The sequence below is a fragment of the Tursiops truncatus genome, chromosome 16 (genome assembly GCF_011762595.2).
Source record: "Tursiops truncatus isolate mTurTru1 chromosome 16, mTurTru1.mat.Y, whole genome shotgun sequence".
Classification (NCBI taxonomy): Eukaryota; Metazoa; Chordata; class Mammalia; order Artiodactyla; family Delphinidae; genus Tursiops; species Tursiops truncatus.
The window spans coordinates 2770229-2795474 of NC_047049.1; the positions used below are offsets into that span (position 1 = coordinate 2770229).

The 25246-nt window shown below is 47.1% G+C and overlaps 1 protein-coding gene across 5 annotated transcripts in view; it reads right to left on the bottom strand.

Annotated features, from left to right (window-relative positions):
- MGMT (O-6-methylguanine-DNA methyltransferase) overlaps nt 1–25246 on the bottom strand; it is a 302488-nt gene that overhangs the window by 23545 nt on the left and 253697 nt on the right. For 2 of the 5 annotated variants that reach the window (XR_012326778.1, XR_012326779.1), the window contains exons 7-8: nt 14188–14399; nt 12293–12543 (exon numbers count right to left, since the gene is read on the bottom strand). The exons of the other annotated variants lie outside the window; for them this stretch is intronic. The gene's annotated coding sequence lies outside the window, so the exon portion shown is untranslated. The remainder of the gene's footprint in view (nt 1–12292; nt 12544–14187; nt 14400–25246) is intronic. 5 annotated transcript variants of the gene reach the window in all.

The window sequence follows — 25246 nt, forward strand, 5'->3', positions numbered from 1 at the left end:
CCATTTGTATTTCTTCTGTGAAGTGCCTGTTCATATCATTTGCTCATTCTTTTCTACTGGGTTGTTTGTCTTTTTCTTATTAACTTGCAGGAGCTCTTTGTATTTTATGGCTCTTACCTCTTTGCCTATTTATATGTCCCAAATACCTTCTCTAAGTCATCGGCTTTGCTCTGGGCTTCTCTCCCTCTCTGTCCCTGCCCCGGCCACGTTTCTGGTTTCTGGTTCTTTGCTTCTGATGATGTTCCCCGTCCTAGGATTTACAAGCAAATTTTTCTTACATTTTATTCTAGTACTTTGATAGCTCCCTCCCGCCTCTGGTGGAGTCTTCTGGGTAGTGGTCCCATCGCCACTGTCCACCGCCCATTTGTGGGACATCTCTGTACCGGGAAAGGTGCAGGGGCCTGCTGGCCACCCAGGCAGGAGACGGCAGTGCCTCAGGCACCCACGTCTACTTTTCAGCATCTAGGTGGCGCCTCCTGGCTGCGCGTGTGGCCGCTCCTGAGTAGCTGGTTTGGAACTGGGCTGGAAGGTGGTTCACGTGGTCAGAGCACCGGGCTTCAAACAGTACATCCTGCAAAGAAGGGCCGTCCAGGATCCTCCCTTCTGTGAGGCCACTCATGCCTGATCTTCCCAGACCAGTATCTGCCATGATCTGGTTCAGACACCAATAGTCTGAAGAAAGAATACAGCCTCAGGGGAACCTCAACAAATCAAGCAGGCCTTGAAGACGGCCTTGGCTGGCCATGCTGACCCCGCCTCTTCCAATCTGTCCTAAACAAGACACATGAACGGGCAACACAGAACGTGTGAATGCTGACCACCACGGCAGAGGGTCAACCTTCTGCTAAATCCGGGAAGGCTTTGCCCTGATGGAAAGACGGGCGGGGTGGAGGTAAAATCACACGAAGGCGGGCCTCTCTGGCCCTGCTGGGCACACCCTGGACGTGCCTCGTGATGCAGGGACCAGCTCGGAGGGAGCAGAGGGCTCCGGCCCCATGCCCACGCCATAGACCAGCCTCGTCCACTAGGAAGGGACCACAGCCACACTCCCCATCCACCTCCTCTAGTCTTTATGCGTCGATTCGAAGATGTGCTTGGTCACCGGCTGGGAAGGAAGGAGAGTGGGGAATCTAGCCAAGGTGACCAGTCTTCTGGGAGGCGTATTTGCCAACTCAAGCACTGGAGGCCATGGCCGGGGTAGGACAGTGCCTGCTGGGAATGGCGTGTGTTTTGAATGGGCTATTTTTTTTTTAATTTAAATTAACATTTATTAAAATATTTGAGTAATATTAATAACATTTTTTTTTGAAGATGTTGGGCGTAGGAGTTTATTAATTAATTTATTTTTGCTGTGTTGGGTCTTCGTTTCTGTGCAAGGGCTTTCTCTAGTTGTGGCAAGTGGCGGCCACTCTTCATCGCGGTGCGTGGGCCTCTCACTGTCGCGGCCTCTCTTGTTGCGGAGCACAGGCTCCAGACGCGCAGGCTCAGTAGTTGTGGCTCACGGGCCTAGTTGCTCCATGGCATGTGGGATCCTCCCAGACCAGGGCTCGAACCCGTGTCCCCTGCATTAGCAGGCAGTGAATCGGCTATTTTTTAGAACTATCAGTTTTAGGTTCACGGCAAAATTGAGCGGGAGGTACAGAGATGCTCCGTACGCAAGCACACACAAGCACAGCCTCTCCCATAATGCACACCCCCACTGGAGTGGTACGTTCTGTTAAAATTAATGAACCTCAGGCTTCCCTGGTGGCGCAGTGGTTGAGAGTCCACCTGCCAATGCAGGGGACACGGGTTCGTGCCCTGGTATGGGAAGATCCCACATGCCGCGGAGCGGCTGGGCCCATGAGCCATGGCCGCTGAGCCAGCACGTCCGGAGCCTGTGCTCCGCAATGAGAGAGGCCACGACAGTGAGAGGCCCACATAACGCAAAAAAAAAAAAAAAAAAAAAAAAAAAAAAAATTAATGAACCTCCACTGACACATCATGGTCACCCAAAGTCCAGAGTTTACGTTAGGGTTCACTTTGGCGTCGTACATTTGATGGGTTTGGACAAGTGTATAATGACATGCAGCCACCATCACAGAGGACAGTTTCACTGCCCTGAAAACCCTCTGTGCCCTGCCTGTTCTCTCTCCCCAGTCCCTGGCAACCACTGGTCTTTTTACTGTCTCCATAGTCTTGCCTTTTCCAAAACGTCACATAGGTGGAATCATGCTATAAGTAGCCTTTAGAGATTGGCTCCTTTCACTCTGAATACGCACTGAAGCTTTCTCCTCATCTAGTCACCTCGAGAGCTCATGCCTTTTCAGCGCTGATAGTACGACACTGTCTGGATGCACCAGTTTACTAAGCCATTCACCTCATCTTGGCTGCTTCTGAGTGTCAGCAGTTATGGGTAAAGCTGTTATGAACATTCCCAGGCAGGTTTCTGTGTGGACACGTTTTCAGCTCTTTGGGTAACTACCAAAGGGTGTGACTGCTGGATCATACGGCAAGAGAAGGTTCAGCTTTGCGAGAAACTGCCACACTGTTCTCTCCAGCAGTGACTGTGTCTGGTGCCTACACGTACTCACCCGCCGGCGAGCCAACACCGCTTCTCGGGCCTCATGTCCGTCAGCACTGAGGCGCTAAAGCTTCGAACACGAGGAAGGCCAGCCCAGCCTGCAAGGGGCCCCAGACCTGGCAGGAAGACAGTTGCCGGCATCGTGGCGACACCAGGGCCCCTCGCCCCACCTGAACGTGCAATTCCATCGCAAACACCCATGGTCCTGGATGTAATGCCAGTGGCAGCTGGAGTAGCTAGAAGACTTTTCAGAGGAAGGCCTTTTAAGCATCAAACTGAAGAAATGAGTCAACAGATCTCCCGCCTCTGATGGCCCTGACAGGTACGCGGCGCTGACTGCTTAGGTGACAGACGATGAAACCTGCAGCCGCAGAGGACGCGAAAAATTAACTGCCGTTCATGAAACTGGACCACACGTTGCCCAACGGAAGCAGTATTTCACGGTTCGGTTTTCCTTCTGCATTTAGTCACGGAAGTGGCATTGCGGGCTCTGGGAGGAGGGGCGGGTTCTCGGCGTGACGTCTGCCGCTTCCCCACCAGCACTGAGTGGCCGGTGCGGCAGCAGGGATGAGAAGTGGTTCATTTTAAACTCTAATGGATTTACACAAAGACCATTCTCTTCATTCTTCTAAAACCCAAGCCCTAATTATCTCGGTGCCTGGGGGCCTTGGTGGTACAGCTGCAAACACCACACCACGTAGCTTTGCCGTATGAAAATTATTTTCTTCCTAAAAGGACATTATTTCTTCTGCATGTGGGCCAGACTGTGCCTGTACTCCAGCTCTGAACCCACTCAGTGTCTCTAGGGGCCGAGCATGCACCCCTCTCCCCCCACGCAGTGTGCAGAGCCCTCGACTGGGTCCGACGCGGGGAACTTCACGCGGAAGGGGATGATGGATGTTGGGTTGTCCGGGCTTTGCTCGGTCCAGAAAGCTCAGGGGGGCAGCTGAGAGTCAGACGTGGGCAGGAGTCAACCCAGCGCTTGCTGTGACGGAGAAAGTGATGCCAACCGTTGCTTTTTCTCCTAGAACTTTTCTAATCGGAATGGATCTCGCTGTCAGGAAGGCTGGAGGCCATTAGAAGTGAGCTATGGCGAAGGTGATTTCCTGGCCACGTGGACCGGTAGGGCCTGGTGCACTTGGACTCGGCTTTTTGTTTTTTAGTCAAACAAGAATCAATATTTAAGATTATGCAATGTCCAAACCAGCCTGAAGTAACTGCCAATCCAAGGACAAGAGCTGGATAATTTACAGAGCAAGGAATCCATTTGTTTTGAGAGGGGGAAGGGAAAAATCAAGATTTAAGCTTTTTATCTTGGGCTGAACTTTTCTCCTCCATTCTTAATGGCACTAGACATAAAGAAACCATCCATTTTGTTTTGTATGGACGGTCTGTACTTTGCACAGACTCTGAGCAAACAACAGGCCAGTTTTAGATCCTGACCACAGGTCTGAGCCGTAACCACCTTGTAAACAACACTCATTTACGTTTTTCCAACTTACAGCGCTGTCCTTGAGCCCAATCAAAATCTGCCCTCTTATTCTTTTGCCCCTACAATCAGCAGAGAAAGCCTTTTTATTGTCAGCTACTAATGGTTCTTCTGTACCATATTTTTAATGTGAAGATTAAATATTTATAAATGTCTCGTCAACAGCATCCCGTAACTGGCCCTCCCGAAGCCGCAGACGTGGGCCGTGCACACGCACGCAGAGTCAGAGGCCGCGGGCCATGAGAGCTGCAGCACGGGCTGTAGCGAGCACAGCACCTGCTGTCACCGGGACCTGCACTCTCATTGCCGGCCAGGGCCTGTTTCTCAAGAAGCCTGCGTCACAGCCAGGCTTTGTCCCCAGTTACCGGGATCACTGGCCTCTGCCACCCTAGAGGTGACCCCCCGGGTGACCCACCTGGACACTGTCCGTCTCAAGGTGTCTGCAGGAGGAAGCCAGGAAGCACTGCCTCTTCCCCGCCACCTGGAAGTGAAGGGCAGCAGGAGTCGGAGTCTGATGGACAAACCAGCGGGGGGCCGGGCAGGACGCTGTGCACAACTCTGCAGCGGCAACGGGAGGGCCACGCGGGTCCTGAGGGGACGGGGCGGGGGCCCTGGGCACTGCCACGGGGCCACGTCCAGCACGGCTTCAGCAGCCTTCTCTAGGCCTGGCTCGAGCCCTCGGTGAGCGGAAGTTCTCAGCCCTGAAACAGACGGGCCGGGAGAGAGCCATGGGCCTGGGAAGTGGAGACGGCGCGGCAGGAGGGCCCTGGGCACTTCGGAGCAAACTGCACCACCTCGTAGGGGCAGCAGACCCGCCTTCTCCTCACGGGGCCATTAACACCCCGGACAGGGCGGCAGAGCCCCGCTGTGACGGAATCCGGAAGGGCCCGGCTGCGGGAGCGGAAGCGAGGGTCACGGGAGTGGAACCGGACGCAGCGCGGGACGCACGGGAAGCCCCGCCCTCCCGCCGCTGTGAGCTCTGCAGTGGGTGGGGGGCGGTGGCTCGGTGGACGCCGCTGAATCACAAGCTAGTCGATACCCTTTCAGGCTGGGAAAGCCCTGCCGGCGACTTGAAGGAAAGCAGCAGTGCACAAGCAGCCCGGCTCGCTCTTCCGCTCGAACAAACGGCAGAGGAGAGGAAAGTCCACCTCCCTTTCCTGCGCTGCTGATCGGGGGCACCTGGGAACCCAGCTTGCCCGAGGGGAGCTCCTCGGCCCGCAGTCTGGATGGACAGTGCCTGGGGGCACGGTGGGCAGGTGGGCCCAGAGCTTGGCCCGGCTCAGCCCTGAGAGCCCAGAGGCCTCCGTCTGCGTACCCGCCTCTTGGGAAGATTGTGAGTTTCCGTGAGATGCACAACGTCCACACGGGAGCTTTAGAAACTGTAAAGTGCTGCGCGGGTGTCAAGACTATTCTTGTTTCCACACGCGAACGATTCATGGAATCAGTGACCCCAGTCCTTCCTCAAAAGGACCCAGCAAATACCCAGGTAGGGCAGGCCTGGCATAAACCCCCGGAGACCGAAGCGGGTCTGGAATCCCCGTGGGCGTGCCGCTGCCCCCGCCCCGAGCGACGGCAGGCTCCGGGGGGCAGGCCAAGTCTTGGGGGCTCTCGTCTGGACCAGCAAGGGAAGGACACGAACGTGCAACCCTGGACCGTGACCCTCAAGGCGTCTGGGACAGGAGCTGGAGGGCTCGAGCCCTCCGCTAACAGCGAGGCACGGATAAGGCCACACCGGCCATCACGGAGACGGAACCGGCCGGCCGTCGGCCGGGAGGCAGCCCGGGAGGACGTGCGCCTCAGGCGGGCCAGCTCGGGGGCCGCCGGCTCTCGTAACCGCTGCGATGCTGCTGATGAGCACGTATTGATTTCTTTAGTGCCTCTCCGGAGCCCCAGAGCACTTGGCGCACTTATTGGAAAGTGCCTGAAACCAAATTGAAGACAGGCCCAAGGAGGAGAATCAATCCAAACGTTAAGGGTATCTGAGGGCTTAGGAGCAAATGGGGAGAGACAACAGGTATTCAGCCTCCCCCAGATCCAAACACTTAAGGCAGACGCTTTGCCCCACGCCGTTCAATAGCCTGCTACTGCCTTGCCAGCAAAACGGAAAGTAAGAGGTTAGTGTCTGCGCACTGCTGGTGGATGGGCCCGGCTTTCAGGGAAAGGCCTCAGACAGTCTGCAGATCTACACGCGCTAAACGGCGCCCTGGGCAGCTGCCTGCCCTGCGGTCCCACCCCCGGCCCCCTCAGGCTGCCTTGGGCACTCGCTCGACACCCAGGCCGGCCCTCAGAAAACAACACAGTTTTCTGAAAAGTTTCTGCTTGGAAGTAATTTCAAACCGACAGGAAAGCTGGCGGAACAGAACCACGTAGCGCCCGCCCACCAATCCTTCGCCCAGATTCACGTCCTGCTGAGAGCATCGTTGCTGATCTCCTGCCTATTTTTTCTGAGCCGCTTGGGAGGGACGCATCGTGGGTATTCATCCCAAACTTTCAGGGTGTGTCTCAGGGGTCAGGGCACTGCTTCCAACTTCAGTAACTGCAGCGTCGACGCAGAACTTCAATCGACCAATAATGCCCTTCCCACACTCCCTTCTAACCTAGGACCCGTCCAGGAGCAGGGATTGCAGTTAGCTGCCCTGCCTCCTTACTCGCCTTTCCTCTGGAACATTCTCACCGCCTCTGTCTTCTCTGACATTGATGTTTTCTAAGAAAAATCCTTGTTTTCACAGCAGCTTTCACCCCGGGCTGCTGGGCTGCCGCTGTGTCTCCCACAGACACGGGGACCAGATCAGCCTGGGTCGCCCAGCCGTGGCCACGTGTGTTCAGAACCCACGGACGGCGGCATCCGGTGCTGGAGGGGTCAGGCCTGAGGCTGCCCACGTGAAGGTACTCCTGAAGTGGGCACGGGGCGTGCAGAGGGTGCACGTCGCTCCGGGCAGCGCTCTTTGGCCACAGACTCGCGATGCAGGCGGCAGCCCCGTCAAGGGTTAGCGCTCAGGGGACCAGCTCCCAGCTGAGCCTCACCTGCAGCATCACAGACGGGCATGGACGCCGAGGACCCCGTTTCACCTTTGGCTGAGAGCGAACTTGACAAAGACCGATATTAAAAGTGATCTCTTTCTCTTCTTGGGAACATCTCCCCCATGGAGCCCTGTAGGCAGCTTTGCAGAACCCAGTGGAGTCCAGGGAAGCCCAGGGAAGCAGAGCAGCCTCTGAACACAGCCACCCCCTCACCTTTCCCTAACTTTGGTAACACGTGGGGAAATGAATTGGGAGCTGGAAGGAGAAAGAAGGATGAATGGGCATGCGGCGCAGAGTCCTGAGACGGGATGGTCAAGGCCTGCCCCTCAGCCCAGGGTCCTGTGTCTATGACGGGCTCTGTGCCCTCCCAGGGGGCCGGGGCCGCAGACTCCAGAGGAAGGTAGGAGCGCCCATGCGTGTGCAGAGGAAGCGGGGCCTTGGGAGACAGAGGCCTCCAGGCTGTGTCCGGGTATGCGGACGGGGCCTCCATCACACTGCTGGACCAGGCCGGTGGTCTCGAGCCTGTGGGCCGGAGCGACTCTGAACGGCTTCCTCCCTCTGCAGCTCCACTCTGGGGAAGGGGCCCTGACAGACGTGTTAGTACTAAATAGTTCCCTTAGGAAGCAGAGAAGGGAAGGGAGGGGTCTGGGGAGGGACAGGGGGCAGTGGAGAGAGAGGTGAGAGCGAGCGAGCTGCTGTGTGATGCAAGAAGAGCACACGCCTTGTTCCCTAAACCCCCAGGTGCCACTGCACCGTGACACGAAAGCCCACAGGGAAAAGGGCTGTGGCAGTTCCCGTGAGGAACTATACTTTATCAGTTGCCAGTGTTCACCATTCTGAGGCTCATACAGGGAGGAGGCCCCCTTTGGAACCGATCTCACTCATGAACATTCTGTGACGTGGAGCCAGACAGGGTGAATCGGTATAGGATAAGATACAGAAGGGTGAATCGGTATAGGATAAGATACAGAAGGAAGAGATGAGCTTTAAAAATCCCCAAACAAAACCCCTGCTGTTTGCAGGCAGAATTTAGAGAGAATGTAAAAGAATTCGGATTACCTAGCTGATTGAAAAATAAAAGTATTTCACATTTTCAGATTCGACAGTCAGCAAAATATTCCTAAAGGAACACATGGCCTCAGAGTAAAGACGGAATTAAGGGTATGACTCTTAAGAGCTCAGACCACGTTTAAGAGTCTTACAGACCCTCTCAGCAAGAGAAAGAGGGCTTCTAAAAACCTGAGGGGCGTTGTCTCATAGAATCCTGACATGTCCAAAGTAGAGAGAGGTCTGTCTTGAAAAGAATTACAGTTGTGACTTCTGGGGGCATAGAGGAAACGCTTAGAAGACTCATAGGAGACCTACAAAAATTTTAAGAGAATTATATTAATAAGAGCACTACCAGCTGGACTAAGGGCGGGGCGGGGGGCGATACTGTTCAAGATGAAAAGGCGATTCTGGGCCTCCAGATTTCTATGAGCAGAAAGAAGACAGAGAAAGCTACTGATCTTCAAACATGGGTCAATTCTGATGGAAAAGAATCACTAGAGAGCAGAACAAGAGGACATTGGAGGGCTTCTCTGGTGGCGCAGTGGTTGAGAGTCTGCCTGCCGATGCAGGAGACACGGGTTCGTGTCCCAGTTCGGGAAGATCCCACATGCCGCAGAGCGGCTGGGCTGGTGAGCCATGGCCGCTGAGCCTGAACGTCTGGAGCCTGTGCTCTGCAACGGGAGAGGTCACAACAGTGAGAGCCCCGCGTACTGCAAAAAAAAAAAAATTGCAGCTGTAATTAAAGATCTCTCACAAAGAAAACTCCAGGCTCAGAGGGCTTCACTGGCAAATGCTACCAAATATCTGAAGGAGAAATAAGATAAATCTTACATAAACTCTTTCAGAGAAGGAAGAAAGAGGCAGCACTTTCTGACACATTTTGTAAGTCCGGTATAAGCCTGATATAAAAACTTGAGAATAATGAAAGAGGAAAGGAAATTACAGGCCAATATCTTTCTTGACCAGAGACACAAAAATCATTCACAAAATATTAGCAAATTAAACTGACAATATATAAGAGAATACACCATGACCAACTGAGCTTATTCTAGGAATGCAAGGTTATTGTAACATTTGAAGATCAACTGTAATTCACCACATTAGTAGAGCAAGGAGAACAACCATTTAATCATCTCGATAATTCCAAAAATCCATTTGACAAATTCAACTCATTCATTTTGAAAACTCTCAGCAAACAAGGAATGGAAGGAACTTCCTCAATGAGATAAAAAGGCATCTATGAGAAACCTACAGCTAACATCAGGTTCAGTGGCAAGGACCTGAGTGATTTTCCCTCAAGATGGTGACCATGGCAAGAATGTCCATTCTTTTCACTTTTATTCAACACTGACTGGATGTTATGACCAGTGAAATAAGATAAGAAAAAAAAATGAAACGCATAAAAATGGGAGAAGAAGTAAAACTCGTTCTTGCCCCACAGATGAAATGATTATACATGGAGAAAATCCTAAGTAATCTAAAAGAAAACTACTAGGATAAATTAGTAAATTTTTTAAGGGTGTAAAATTCAAGGACAAAATAAAATACTAATTGAGTCAATGTCATGAAAGAAAAGGACAGTGTGAGAAACTGTCAAAAACTGGAGGAGGCTAAGGAGATATGATGAGTAAATGCAATGTGGTGTCTGGACTGGACCCTGGATCAGAGAAAGAACATCAGTGGGAAAACTGGCGAGATCTGAATAAAGTCTGTAATTTAGTTAATAGTATTTACCAACGTTAATTTCTTACTTTTGACAGTTGTACCGTTGTTACATAAGACGTTAACATGACAGGAAACTGGGTCAAGGGCATATGGGAACTCTTTGTACTATCTCTGCAAGTTTTTTAAGTCTAAAGTTATATCAAAATAAGAAGTTTAGGAACACAGAAGACATCATTGGAGGCTTCTTGAATGAGACGGAAGCAACATGGCTCTGATGGCAGCTACAGCAGCAGCTGCTCCACCAGGCCAGGTTCCTGTGTGAGCCCAGAAGCTGTTCCTGGGAGCTCAGCCCTTGAACTTCCTGCCAGTGATTCTGTAGCTACATAATGCCCTGTAATAAATTTCTTGCTTAAACAGCAAAAGTCACTGCTAAGAAAATGAAAAGGCAAGCTGCAGACCAGGAGAAGATATTTCTACCATATATACTCACACAGAGGAATTGCTTCTAGACTATACAGAGAGGTGTATAGGTGTCAACATTGAGGTGACAAATAGGAAAATGAGAAGGGAGTAAACAGCCACGTCATCAGGGAGATTATAAAAAAAAAAAAGAGCCAGTTTTTTAAGGAAACTCCATATACGACCCAGCAATCCCACTACTGGGCATATACCCTGAGAAAACTATAATTCAAAAAGAGTCATGTACCACAATGTTCACTGCAGCACTATTTACAATAGCCAGGACATGGAAGCAACCTAAGCGTCCATAGACAGATGAATGGATAAAGATGTGGCACATATATACAATGGAATATTACTCAGCCATAAAAAGAAATGAAATTGAGTTATTTGTACTGAGGTGGATGGACCTAGAGACTGTCATACAGAGTGAAGTAAGTCAGAAAGAGAAAAACAAATACCGTATGCTAACACATATATATGGAATCTTAAAAAAAACAAAAAGTTCTGAAGAACCTAGGGGCAGGACAGGAATAAAGATGCAGACGTAGAGAATGGACTTGAGGACACAGGGAGGGGGAAGGGTAAGCTGGGACGAAGTGAGAGAGTGGCATGGACATATATACACTACCAAATGTAAAACAGATAGCTAGTGGGAAGCAGCCGCATAGCACAGGGAGATCAGCTCGGTGCTTTGTGTCCACCTAGAGGGGTGGGATAGGGAGGGTGGGAGGGAGACGCAAAAGGGAGGGGATATGGGGACATATGTATATGTGTAGTTGATTCACTTTGTTATACAGCAGAAACTAACACACCATTGTAAAGCAATTATACTCCAGTAAAGATGTTAAAAAAATAAAAAATAAATAAAATGCATTGATACAAAAAAAAAGAATGAATAAACAAACTGTGGAATATTCTTACAATGGCATGTTACTCAGCAATAGAACATGAGCTTTGGATTCAGGTAACACTACAGCTGGCTGCAGAAGCACCGCGTGGAGTGAAAGAAGCCCAACAACAAAGGGTGCCCACTGGGCGATTCCACTCACAGCAAGTTCACAACAGAACGAATCCACGGTGACGGGAGCAGAACAGGGCGGCCTGTGGGGGAGGGGATTGACTGGAAGGGGGCAGGGGGAAGTTCCTGAAGCGACGAAGAAGTTCCATGTCTTTAAAATTTTTTTTAATTGAGGTAAGCAATACATAATGTCAAAAGCTACGTTTTAACCACTCTGCACAGCTCAGTGGCACTGAGGACATCAGCCTGCTGTACAGGCACCGCCACCATCCACCTCTGGAACTTCTTCAGCACCCCCGACTGAAACTCTGCACCCGCTAAACACTAACTCGCCATTTCCTCCTCCCCCAGCAACCACCACTCCTTCTGTCTCTGTGGATCTATTATTCCAGGTGCTTTGTATAAGTGGAATTATGTAATATTTGTCCTTTTTTATCCGGCCTATTTTATTTGGCATTATATATTCAAGTTTCTTCCACGCTGTAGCAGGTGTCATAATTTCCTTATGAAGGGTAAATAATATTCCACTCTACGGATGGACCGCATTTTGTCTGTCTATTCATCCAATGATGGATAATTTATGTTGTTCCCACCTTTTAGCTGTTGTGAATAACGTTACCAAGAACAAGATATGAGTGTGCAAACACCTGATAGCGAAAAGTTCTGCATCTTGCCTGGGGTGTTGGTTACGCAGCGGGATACCTTTTCAAAGCTCACTATACAGGGCACTTACAACCTGTGAAGTGGCGCACCCCTCGTGCCCTAACCACGACAGGCCTTAGGTATAGCCCTCCGTTCCCTCTGCTCCCCTCTACTCACCCCTGCCGCCTCGGGGGCTGGGGAGGAAAGCCCCCTCCCACTTCCTCCAGCTTGAGCCAGGGCTCCCCACCTGCTCCCCGTCACTCAGTTCAACCCCCATGCGCCGAGTGGGAGTCACACTGCGTGTGGGGGACAGCAGGTCTCCAGGGAGACACCAGGGGTGGGCCCCCTGCACCCCACAGCACTCTGGGCTTTGTCTACTCACCCCACGATCTTCTCTCTTTGCAGCTGAGCCCCTGGAGGCAGCCTGCCCCGTACAGCAGCCGTGGGGCTGAGCAGGCCATGTCCGCTGCCATCGGGGAGGGGTCTGTGCCCCCTGAGCGGTTCCCGGGGTTCCTCACACAGAGGGCGTCAGGCTCTGCCAGCACCTTCGGGATGACTCGCATATGTTTTTTAACAAGTCAACAGTAGAGTTGAAATAGGCTTAAGGCCCTCTTGCTTTCCTTGAAGAAAGTTCTGTATTGTATTAATAAAGAGAAACAGTAGGAATCGTGGCAAAAATAATAAAAAAGACAGCTCTGTTGGGGAGGAGGTGCCGCAGCTCTCCCTAGGGGATGGACGTCTACTCTGGAGCTAATTCTTTTCTGAAATAAGTTTGATCTGTCCTCACAGATGATCAAAGCAGCATGCGGCCCATGAGGACGAGCGGGATGCTGGCAATGCTGGAGGCGAGCTCCCGGTCTTGGAGGAACACAGCCCGTGTTTTCCCTGCCTCGGCTTCCACGTGCTGGGAGTGGGATCCATCCACAGCCCAGTCCCGGGGCAAGCGGGTCAGGTGGGCATCAGCCGTGGGCAAGCGGGTCAGGTGGGGCTCTGGGCGAGGCATCCAGGAAGGGCAGAGGAACCCCTAACCCCAACTCCCAGGCGCTCCCCGCACCGCTGGCCCCTCCAGCCCGACGCAGGGAGGGGCGCTCTGCCCTGAGCCAGCTGCCGCCCGGCCTGTAGCCAAAGGAAGCCGAAGTCCCCCCGCCTCCCCTGCACCCGTCCCCAGAGCCAGTCCACACCCGGGCAGGGCACAGAGAACAGTGCTCGTTACTGGTTTACCCTCCTGTGGGGCCCGGCAGGTTGTTCCTGAAGACCACAGGGTCCCTGAAAAGCCTGGCTCAGCGCACGGCCCCGGCTGCCACGGCCTTGCTCTGGGTCTCTCCGCTTGAGGTCAAGGGTGGGAAGCCGCTCTCCGACCCAGGTCCAACTGGGCGGGACTCTCACAGCCTAGAACAGGCTGGCCCTGGGCTGTCCTCAAGCCTTTCAAGCACTTTCTAATTTTCCTGGCTGTTTTTCAAAAGCTCCTTTTTCTCCTCCATAAATTGACCTTTAAGAGTGGTTATTTGATATACAAAGCAGACAGCTTGTCATTACTTAATTCCTTAAATGATGCACCAGCATCTGGACAAAGGATATACTAGCATTTCATAAATGTTAACACCTATATAAAATATCATATTGTTGTCAATAATATCAAGATATTAGTAATGCCAACACTGTCAGGATACCTTTGACTAATCAAACTGTATCAATATTAGGGTTCAATTTGAAAATAGTACCCTGATTGTAAAAAAACTCCAAAGGAAGGCCTTTTTAGTTAGAAATAAAACGATTCAATACAATGGTAGGTTGTATTAATACTGTAAGCCCAGAGAACTTTTCTTGAGGTTGCAAAAAGGAACATATGGTGCCCATTTAAAATGCACCAATTACATAGAAGGCATCGGGTGGGTATGAAACCATTTACTGAGGTCAGAAACCTGGTGAGCAGAGGCCGGGCCACGGCTGGGCATGGGCGTGGGCTGGCTCCCATGGGAGTTCTCCACCACGCCGGCCACGCTGTGCAGCTCATATTCACACCACTCGTAGTCGCTGACCGACGCTGCCTGAGTGAAGATGCATGGCACAGCAGACAGGGGTGCAGGGGAGTCTCAACTCCATAAATCTACACCCTCCGCGGTTTACAGTGCCACGCTGGTGGGTGTGTTACTCAGCCCGCCTTCCCCCATTTTTCTTTTTATTTTGGGGGATTGGGAAATGAAAGATCTATTTACTTTGAAGCTGATTTTATGTTTTCAGCATCTTCAGGAGTTTATATTTTTCCCTAAAAACTACCTGAAGAGCCAGGAAGCCGTCTGGTCCTCACAGAACTTGCCCCCATCTCGCTGCTCCTTGAGCTGGTGCTGGTGCATTCCCACAGCAGTGAACAAATGCTGGGAAGACATCGCTCCTGCCTCTGGGGAAGATGTCCAGTAACAACGGATGTTAAGAAAGCAGCACGATTATCTCCCATATCGTTTCCAGACACCATCTCAGTTCACAGGTTCCTGGCAAAGGAGATGGGGCACAGTAAGGGACAAAGGACCAAAGACAGCGACACAGCACAGATCAGTGACTTTGGAAACAAAATACAAATATTTGGGGGCAGACACATCATTTTAAGTTTCGTACGTGAAGTGAGACCTTAGTAAAATGTTTCTGCTTTCCTGCATTCTTTCTTATCGTATGTGCTAATTAAAAACTAACATTTCATTACGGAGCATCTCAAACATATGTGAAGTAAACAGAATAGCATGATGAGTCCCTTACACCTGGCATCCAGCTTCCTCACCCATCAACATTCTGCTTAGCTTGCTTCCTCTATGCCCCTCACCCTCCAATTGCCACTCCTTTTGAGGTCAAACTTATATACCTTATATACTTTGAATCACACAAATCTCAACATATTTAACACACAAATCTCAACATATTTAACACATTTGTTAAGCTACATCCCTATCAGGATATAGATTTGTTTCATCACCCCAGAAAGTTCCCTTATGCTTCGTCCTAGTTAGCCCACTCACTCCACTCTGGGCAGCCAGCCTTCTGAATTTTTTCCCCGTGGATCAGTTTTGCATCTTCCAGAACATCATATAAATCAGGGGTCCCCGACTCCTGCGCTGCGGACCGATGCCAGTCCGCAGCCTGTTAGGAACCAGGCTGCACAGTGGGAGGTGAGTGGTGGGCAAGCGAGCGAAGCTTCATCTGCCGCTCCCCATTGCTCGCATTTACCGCCTGAACCATCCCACCCCCCGGCCCGGTCCGCGGAAAAACTGTCTTCCACGAAAATGTTGGCTATAAATGATAAAGCTTGTACTCCTCTGTGTTCAGCTTCTTTCACTCAGCATAACATCTATGAGAGTCACCCATGTTACTGCATATACAAGATATTTCATTTCTTTTTATTGCTGAGTAATATTCCACTGTATGGATATATGACGAATTGTTTATCCATTCTGTTGGGTGTCATTTAGGTTGTTTCCAATTTTTGAAGAATTTTAAAAATTATGATTACAATGGCTGAATTCTTCCAGCTTCATTCTTTTTCAAGGTTGTTGTTTTGACCCGCCTAGGTTCTTTGCGTTTCCATACACAATTTAAAAAAAAAAATCTTGTCAATTTCTGTAAACGCCTGCTAGGATTATGACTGGAATTACTTTGGAGTTTTCCATCAATTTTCAGAGAACTGACATCTTAACAATTTTCCAATCCATGAACATAGTATATCCCTCCATTCATTTCGGTCATTTCTATTTCTCTAAGAAATATTTTGCAGTGCTTAATGTAGACGTCTTACACATCATTCATTAAGCCTGCTTCTAAGTATTTTGGGGTTTGATGCTATTATAAATAGTATTCCTGTAAATTTTCCATTTGTTTGCTGATAGTATATAGAAATATCATTGGTTTTTGCATATTTGCCTTATGTCCACGACCTTGCTAAATTCTGCAGTTTTTTCTTCTTGGTTCATTAGAATTTTCTCGGTACAGAGTCAAGCCATCTGCAAACAGGGACAGTTTCACTTCTTTCCCACCCTCATGAATTTTACTTGTTTCACAGCATAGGCTGACATGTCAGGTAGCCTTGGTTAGAAGTGCTGAGAGCAGACACATGGTCTTTCCTCATCTTAGGGGCAAAGCATTCCAGTGTTTCACCTTTAAGTATTTTATCAGTTGTGGGCTTTTTGTAGCTGTCTTCCATCAGATTGAGAAAGTACCTCTTTAATCCTAGTTTGCTGAGAGTTGTTTAAATAAGGTTTTTTTTTTTTTTCAAATGCTTTTTCTGCATCTACTGAAATGATCTCCTTTTTCTCCTGCACTCTATTACTATGGTAAATTATACTGATTTCTGAACACTTTTTTCAATTTCCTATAATATTTTATTTATTTGTACACAGCAGGTTCTTATTAGTTATCTACTCTATACATATTAGTGAATATATGTCAATCCCAATCTCCCAATTCATCCCACCACCACCCCCTCCTACACTTCCCCCCTTGGCATCCACATGTCTGTTCTTCACATCTGTGTCTCTATCTCTGCCCTGCAAACTGGTTCATCTGTACCATTTTTCTAGATTCCACACATAAATGTTAATATATGATGTCTGTATTTCTCTTTCTTACTTCACTCTGTATGACAAGTCTCTAGGTCCACCCATGTCTCTACAAATGACCCAATTTCATTCTTTTTTATGGCTGAGTAATAGTCCATTGTATATATGTACCACGTCTTCTTGATCCATTCGTCTGTCTATGGACATTTAGGTTGCTTCCATGACCTGGCTGTTGTAAACAGTGCTTCAGTGAACATTGTGATACATGTTTCTTTTTGAATTATGGTTTTCTCTGGGTATATGCCCAGTAGAGGGATTGCTGGGTCACATGGTAATTCTATTTTTAGTTTTTTAAGGCACCTCCATACTGTTCTCCATAGTGGCTGTATCAACTTACATTCCCACGAACAGTGCAAGAGGGTTCCCTTTTCTCCACATCCTCTCCAGCATTTGTTGCTTGTAGATTTTCTGATGATGCCCATTTTAACCAGTGTGGGGCCATTCTAACCAGTGTGAGGTGATGCCTCATTGTAGTTTTGATTTGCATTTCTCTAATAATTAGTGATGTTGAGCAGCTTTTCATGTGCCTCTTGGCCATCTGTATGTCTTCTTTGGAGAAGTGTCTATTTAGGTAGTCTGTCCATCTTTTGATTGGGCTGTTTGTTTTTTTAATATTGAGCTGCATGAGCTGTTTGTATATTTTGGTTTGTTTGCAAATATTTTCTCCCACTCTGAGGGTTGTCGTTTCGTCTTGTTTACAGTTTCCATTGCTGTGTAAAAGCTTTTAAGTTTCATTAAAAGCTTTTACATTAAAAGGTCCCATTTGTTTATTTTTGTTTTATTTCCATTACTGTAGGAGGTGGGTCAAAAAAGATCTTGCTGTGATTTACGTCAAAGAATGTTCTGCCTACGTTTTCCTCTAAGAGTTTTATAGTGTGCGATCCTACATTTAGGTCTTTAATCCATTCTGAGCTTATTTTTGTGTATGGTGTTAGGGAGCCTTCTAATTTCATTCTTTTACATGTAGCTGTCCAGTTTTCCCAGCACCACTTACTGAAGAGACTGTCTTTTCTCCGTTGTATATCCTTGCCTCCTTTGTCATAGATTACTCGACCATAGGTGCATGGGTTTATCTCTGGGCTTTCTATCCTGTCCCATCGATCTATATTTCTGTTTTTGTGCCAGTACCATATTGTCTAGATTACTGTAGCGCTGCCGTATAGTCTGAAGCCAGGGAGTCTGATTCCTCTCTCAAGATTGCTTTGGCTACTGGGGTTTTCTGTGTTTCCATACAAATTGTGAAATTTTTTGTTCTAGTTCTGTAAAAAATGCCATTGGTCATTTGATAGGGATTGCATTGAATCTGTAGATTGCTTTGGGTAGTACCGTCATTTTCACAATATTGATTCTTCCAATCCAAGAACATAGTATATCTCTCCATGTGTTTGTGTCATCTTTGATTTCTTTCATCAGTGTCTTATAGTTTTGAGTACAGGTCTTTTATATTCTTAGGTAGGTTTATTCCTAGGTATTTTATTCTTTTTGTTGCAATGGTGAATGGGATTGCTTCCTTAATTTCTATTTCTGATCTTTCATTGTTAGTGTATAAGAATGCAAGAGATTTCTGTGCATTAATTTTGTATCCTGCTACTTTACCAAATTCATTGATTAGCGCTAGTAGTTTTCTGGTGGCATCTTTAGGATTCTCTGTGTATAGTATCATGTCATCTGAAAACAGTGACAGTTTTATTTCTTCTTTTCCAATCTGTATTCCTTTTCTTTCTTTTTCTTCTCTGATTGCCATGGCTAGGATTTCCAAAACTATGTTGAATAATAGTGGTGAGAGTGGACATCCTTGTCTCATTCCTGATCTTAGAGGAAATGCTTTCAGTTTTGAGAACTGAAAACGATGTTTGCTGTGGGTTTGTCATATGTGGGCTTCCTTATGTTGAGGTAGGTTCCCTCTATGCCCACTTTCTGTAAATGGTGTTGTAATTTTACCCATTGTAAATGGGTGTTGAATTTTGTCAAAAACTTTTTCTGCAACTATTGATTATATGGTTTTTATTCTTCAATTTGTTAATATGGTGTATCACATTGATTTGCATATATTGAAGAATCCTTGCATCCTTGGGATAAATCCCACTTGATCATGGTGCATGATCCTTTTAATGTGTTGTTCGATTCTGTTTGCTAGTATTTTGTTGAGGATTTTTGCATCTATATTCATCAGTGCTATTGGTCTGTAATTTTCTTTTTGTGCAGTATCTTTGTCTGGCTTTGGTGCCAGGGCGATGGTGGCCTTGTAAAATAATTCTGGAAGTGTTCCTTCCTCTGCAACTTTTTGGAAGAGTTTGAGAAGGATGGTGTTAGCTCTTCCCGAAATGTTTGATAGAATTCACCTGTGAAGCCATCTGGTCCTGGACTTTTGTTTGTGGGAAGATTTTAAATCACAGTTTAAATCAATTTCATTACTTGTGATTGGTCTGCTCATACTTTCTATTTCTTCTTGGTTCAGTCTTGGAAGGCTGTACCTTTCTAAGAATTTGTCCATTCCTTCCAGGTTGTCCATTTTATTGGCATAGAGTTGCTTGTTTTATTGCTTGGCATAGAGTCTCTTATGATGCTCTGTATTTCTGCGGTGTCTCTTGTAACTTCTTCTTTTTCATTTCTGATTATATTGATTTGAGACCTCTCCCTCTTTTTCTTGATGAGTCTGGCTAAAAGTTTACCAATCTGGTTTATCTTCTCAAAGAACCAGCTTTTAGTTTTATTGATCTTTGCTATTGTTTTCTTTGTTTCTATTTCATTTATTTCTGCTCTGATCTTTATGATTTCTTTCCTTCTACTAACTTTGGGCTTTGTTTGTTCTTCTTTCTCTAGTTCCTTTGGGTGTAAGGTTAGATTGTTTGAGTTTTTTCTTGTTTCTTGAGGTAGGCTTGTATTGCTATAAACTTCCCTCTTAGAACTGCCTTTGCCGCACCCCACAGGTTTTGGATCATGTTTTCATTGTCATTTGTCTCTAGGTTTTTTGTTTTTTGTTTTTGATTTCTTCTTTGATTTCTTCAGTAATCTCTTGGTTATTTAGTAACGTATTGTTTAGCCTCCATGTGTTTGTGTTTTTTACGTTTTTTTCCCTGTAATTGATTTCTAATCTCACAGTACTGTGGTCAGAAAAGATGCCTGATATGATTTCAATTTTCTTAAATTTACTGAGGCTTGATTTGTGACCCAAGATGTGATCTATCCTGGAGAATGTTCCGTGTGCACTTGAGAAGAAATGTAATCTGCTGTTTTCAGATGGAATATCCTATGAATATCAATTAAATCTGGTCTATCGTGTCATTTAAAGCTCGTGTTTCTTTATTAATTTTCTGTCTGGATGATCTGTCCATTGGTGTAAGTGAGGTGTTAAAAAAGCCCCCCACTATTATTGTCTTACTGTCAATTTCCTCTTTTATAGCTGTTAGCATCTGCCTTGTGTGTTGGGGTGCTATGTTGGGTGCATATATATTTATAATTGTTGTATCTCCTTCTTGGATTGATCCCTTGATCATTATGTAGTGACTTTCCTTGTCTCTTGTAACATTCTTTATTTTAAAGTCTATTTTATCTGATACAAGTATTGCTACTCCAGCTTTCTTTTGATCTCCATTTGCATAGAATATCATTTTTCATTTCCTCACTTTCAGTATGTATGTGTCCCTAGGTCTGAAGTGGATCTCTCTCTTGTTTTTTCTATTGTTATTATTTTTAAATTTATTTATTTATTTTTGGCTGCATTGGGTCTATGTTGCTGTGCATGGGCTTTCTCTAGTTGCAGCGAGCAGGGGCTGCTCTTCGTTGCAGTGCACGGGCTTATTGCAGTGGCTTCTCTTGTTGAGGAGCACATGCTGTAGGCGCACTGGCTTCAGTAGTTGTGGCTCGAGGGCTGAAGAGTGCAGGCTCAGTAGTTGTGGCACACGGGCTTAGTTGCTCCATGGCACTTGGGATCTTCCCGGACCAGGGCTGGAACCCGTATCCCCTGCATTGGCAGGTGGATTCTCAACCACTGCACCACCAGGGAAGTCCCTGAAGTGGGTCTCTTGTAGACAGCAATATATATGGGTCTTGTTTTTGTATCCATTCAACAAGCCTGTGTCTTTTGGTTGGATCATTTAATCCATTCACATAGGTAATTATCGACACGTATGTTCCCATTACCATTTTCTTAATTGTTTTGGGTTTGTTTTTGTAGGTCCTTTTTTTTCTTCTTTCTTTTCTTTTCTTTTCTTGTGTTTCCCACTTAGAGAAGTTCCTTTAGCTGGTTTGGTGGTGCTGAATTCTCTTAGCTTTTGCTTGTCTGTAAAGCTTTTGATTTCTCCGTTGAATCTGAATGAGATCCTTACCAGGTAGGGTAATCTTGGTTGTAGGTTCTTCCTTTTCATCACTTTAAATATATCATACCACTCCCTTCTGTCCTGCAGAGTTTCTGCTGAGAAATCTGCTGTTAACTTTATGGGAGTTCCCTTGTATGTTGTCATTTTTCCCTTGTTGCTTTTAATAATTTTTCTATGTCTTTAATTTTTGTCAATTTGATTATCATGTGTCTTGGTGTGTTTCTCCTTGGGTTTATCCTGCCTGGGACTTTCTGCACTTCCTGGACTTGGGTGGCTGCTTCCTTTCCCAGGTTAGGGAATTTTTCGACTATAATCTCTTCAAATATTTTCTTGGGTCCTTTCTCTCTCTCTTCTCCTTCTGGGACCTCTATAATGAGAATGCTGGTGCATTTAATGTTGCCCCAGAGGTCTCTTAGGCTGTCTTCATTTCTTTCTATTCTTTTTTCTTTATTCTGTTCCATGGCAGTGAATTCCACCATTCTGTTTTCCAGGTCACTTATTTGTTCTTCTGCCTCAGTTATTCTGCTATTGATTCCTTCTAGTGTATTTTTCATTTCAGTTATTGTATTGTTCATCTCTGTTTGTTTGTTCTTCAATTCTTCTAGGTGTTTGTTCTTCAAATCTTCTAGGTCTTTGTTAAACATTTCTTGCATCTTCTCAATCTTTGCCTCCATTCTTTTTCTGAGGTCCTGGATCATCTTCACTATCATTATTCTGAATTCTTTTTCTGGAAGGTTGCCTATCTCCACTTCATTTAGTTGTTTTTCTGGGGTTTTATCTTGTTCCTTCCTCTGGTACATTGTTCTCTGCCTTTTCATTTTGTCTATGTTTCTATGAATGTGGTTTTCATTCCATAGGCTGCAGGACTGTAGTTCTTCTTGCTTCTGCTGTCTGCCCTCTGGTGGATGAGGCTATCTAAGAGGCTTGTGCAAGCTTCCTGATGGGAAGGACTGGTGGTGGGTAGAGCTGGGTGTTGCTCTGGTGGGCAGAATTCAGTAAAAGTTTAATCTGCTTCTCTGCTGAATGGGTGGGGCCGAGTTCCCTCCCTGCTGGTTGTTTGGCCTGAGGTAACCCAGCAGTAGAGCCTACAGGCTCTTTGGTGGGGCTAATGGTGGACTCCGGGAGGGCTCACGCCAAGGAGTATTTCCCAGAACTTCTGCTGCCAGTGTCCTTGTCCCTACAGTGAGCCACAGCCACCCCCTGCCTGTGCAGGAGATCCTCCAACACTAGCAGGTAGGTCTGGTTCAGTCTCCTATGGGGTCCCTGCTCCTTCCCCTGGGTCCTGATGAGCACACTACTTTGTGTGTGCCCTTAAAGATTGGAGTCTCTGTTTCCCCCAGTCCTGTCAAAGTCCTGCAATCAAATCCTGCTAGCCTTCAAAGTCTGATTCTCTAGGAATTCCTCTTCCCTTTGCTGGACCCCCAGGCTGGGAAGCCTGACGTGGGGCTCAGAACCTTCACTCCAGTGGGTGGACTTCTGGGGTATAATTGTCCTCCAGTTTGTGAGTCACCCACCTAGTGGTTATGGGATTTGATTTTATTGTGATTGCGCTCCTCTTACCGTTCATCGCGGCTTCTCCTTTTTCTTTGGATGTGTGGTATCTTTTATGGTGAGTTCCAGTGTCTTCCTGTCAATGACTGTTCAGCAGTTAGTTGTGATTCCGGTGCTCTCCCAAGAAGGAGTGAGCGCACGTACTTCTACTCCACCGTCTTCAATTTCTGAACACTTAACCAACCCTCCATTCCTGGGATAAACCCACTTGATCACTGCTTGATTTTCTTTGCTAATATTTTGTTAAAGTTTTTTTTTGTTTTTTGCATCTATATTCATGTAAGGTATGGTTTATAATATTTTTCTTGTAATGTCTTTGTCAGGTTTTGGCATCAGGGTTATTAATATTTTGAACATGTGTTACTGAAGTTTCCACTAATGTGACAAATGTAAATATAGTCAGAAAAGAGAAAATGTCTTAGTAGTATTATAATGGCAGGGTGTGTATTTTTTTGCACTGGGAACACTGCTGCAGTCTGAAGGTCTAAAGGAGAGAAGAGAGGATAAAGCTGAATGAGAAGGGTAATGGGAGAGAAGTCAAAGCTGAGGCCTGACAGTGGTTTTGGGTTCCTCACTCCCCCCATATATGAAGCCTGACTTCTAAGTTAATTACCTCCTCAAAGTTTTCCTCTTGTCAGCTTTTTAGGTGGAATCAGTTTTCCAGTTACAATGGAAGTCACTGGAAAAACAGATATATTTTCTCAAGAGTTAAGTCTAATTAAATCTAGGAAACGTTGAAACTAAGGCATATCAAATACTGTACGTAATAGTGGCATTTTAAAAGGTGATTAAAAGAAACAGAAGTGGCTGGGGATCAGCAGGCAGTGACCCAGAGACACACAGCCCTGCTTCTAAGGAGCCTGGGGTCCAGTGAGGAGGGTTGGTGGCTGACAGTCAGCGACCACAGACAGGGGGCCCTGACCTGGCACAGGGCTGGGAGGGTCGCGACAGTGAGGAGTGGTTGCAAAGGCAGGACCAGCAGCGTCAGAGGGAGATGGGTGAGCAGGGTGGGGAGGGAGAAGGGTCAGGGGGAGAAACACAGCGACGGACAGCTGAGCCACCAAGGAGCTTGCTGAGCTGGAGGAGGGCTGTGGGACACTGCCCACCATCTGGGCCGCAGGTCTGCAAGGGGCCCCACGCTCTTCTGCTCTGGGCTCCTAGGAGGGTTGTGTTTTGCCTGCCCTTCTGACACCTGCTGTGCGGGCTCTCAGAGCTGAGGCTGCAGAAGCAGGCGCCACAGTCACCCACTAGCAGTTGCTAGGGTAACCGTACTCTAATATAAATAGCAATAAAATTAATCAGGGCCTGAAACTTGGGCAACTTCTTCAGACACCAGCTTACCGGCTTTCTGTGGTGACCAGGTAGGTGGCTTCCACACTTCTGTTCAATTTTTGAGTGTGACAAAAAAGCACAAGACCAATTTTATCACGTACTCTGAGTCTCCTGGTTCAATCAGTGACCTGGTCCAAATGAACAGATCTAGCCCTTGGATGCATGGCAAGGCTCATTCGTTCTGGAGGTCAAGGGCGTCTTTGGAGAAAGGCAGATTTCATCACCTGCCCCAAACACTCTGTTTCCAGAATCTGGACCCCATCTATAGAACTGTGAGATGACAGATTACAATAAACTTCCAGATCTGACCTCAATCCCACTCACTGCACACTCTGTCTTCACGGCATCACATGATTTGAAATGATCCTGCTTTCCCCTTCTTTACTACTGTCTTCTCCAGAATGTAAACCCACTGGGCAAGGACTCCACCTGCCCTGCTCACAGCTACATCCCGAGAGCCCAAACCGTGCCTCACCCATGGCAGACACTCATTCCCTTGTTTGAGGAGCAAATTCATTCATTCATGTATCAGACAGCCATTGTTGAAATTTGTACACTACGGGCTCCTCTGAAGTACCCAGTGCAACTGCCTTGGTGAAAGGCTCGAGACTTTAGTCCAAAGGCCTGATTTAAGCTCCCTCCAGTGCTCGAACTTACAGGTCCCAGCACATTTTTACACCCGAACCTCAGTTTCCCTGCTGTAAATTGGATGGAATAGTCCTTACTCACAGCCCTGGAGAATTAAGTGAGAAAGCATATGCCAAAGTGCTGGTAAGGTTCTGTGCAGACGTGAGGCGTGGTTCCGATGTGAATACAGAGGGAGAGACTGTCCGTGAAAATGAAGTGGCTGGTCCAGGACCTCGTGGTCGATGGACAGCGTTGTTTGCTGGGGCTCAGGTGTGATGTTTTTCAGGGATTTTTAAAATTTTTATGTATTTTTTTGGTATTGAATGCTATTATAAAGGGGTTGAATTGCATTTTTAAAATTGCTCCACAGTAGAGGTTTCCGTATGAGCTATTTTGGAGAAAAAAGGAAAATTTTTTTCTACTGGAGTACCACAGTTAATTTACGTTAACAACTTACACACGAAAGGATGTATGTGAACTCTTTTGTGATACAAGTCCAAAAGCTGACAGAAATTTGGAAATTTCTTCTATTTTAATGCTGAAATTTAATTCACAATGAATTTTTCTTCAAGTGTGGAACATTTTCCCCTTGATTTTCACATGACTTGGTAATAAGAGCAGTTGTATGGGCTCATCAAAAGTAGAAGAAAGCTGATAGAGTCGAGATATTCAGTGTAAATATTTAGTGCAGGGGGTTGGCGGCTTTTAAATTTGCATCTTGATCTAAATGTATCTGCTGATTTCCCATCTGCTAATATTTTCCCATCTGCTAAATACCTGCCACCAGGGAAGGGGACGCCTTTGTCTTCCCCTGCTTAACCTCCATGTCCCCTTCACCTGAACTTGGAGACAGCACCACTGCGCCCCTCAGAGCGCCCCCCCGCCCCCCCCGACACACACATACAC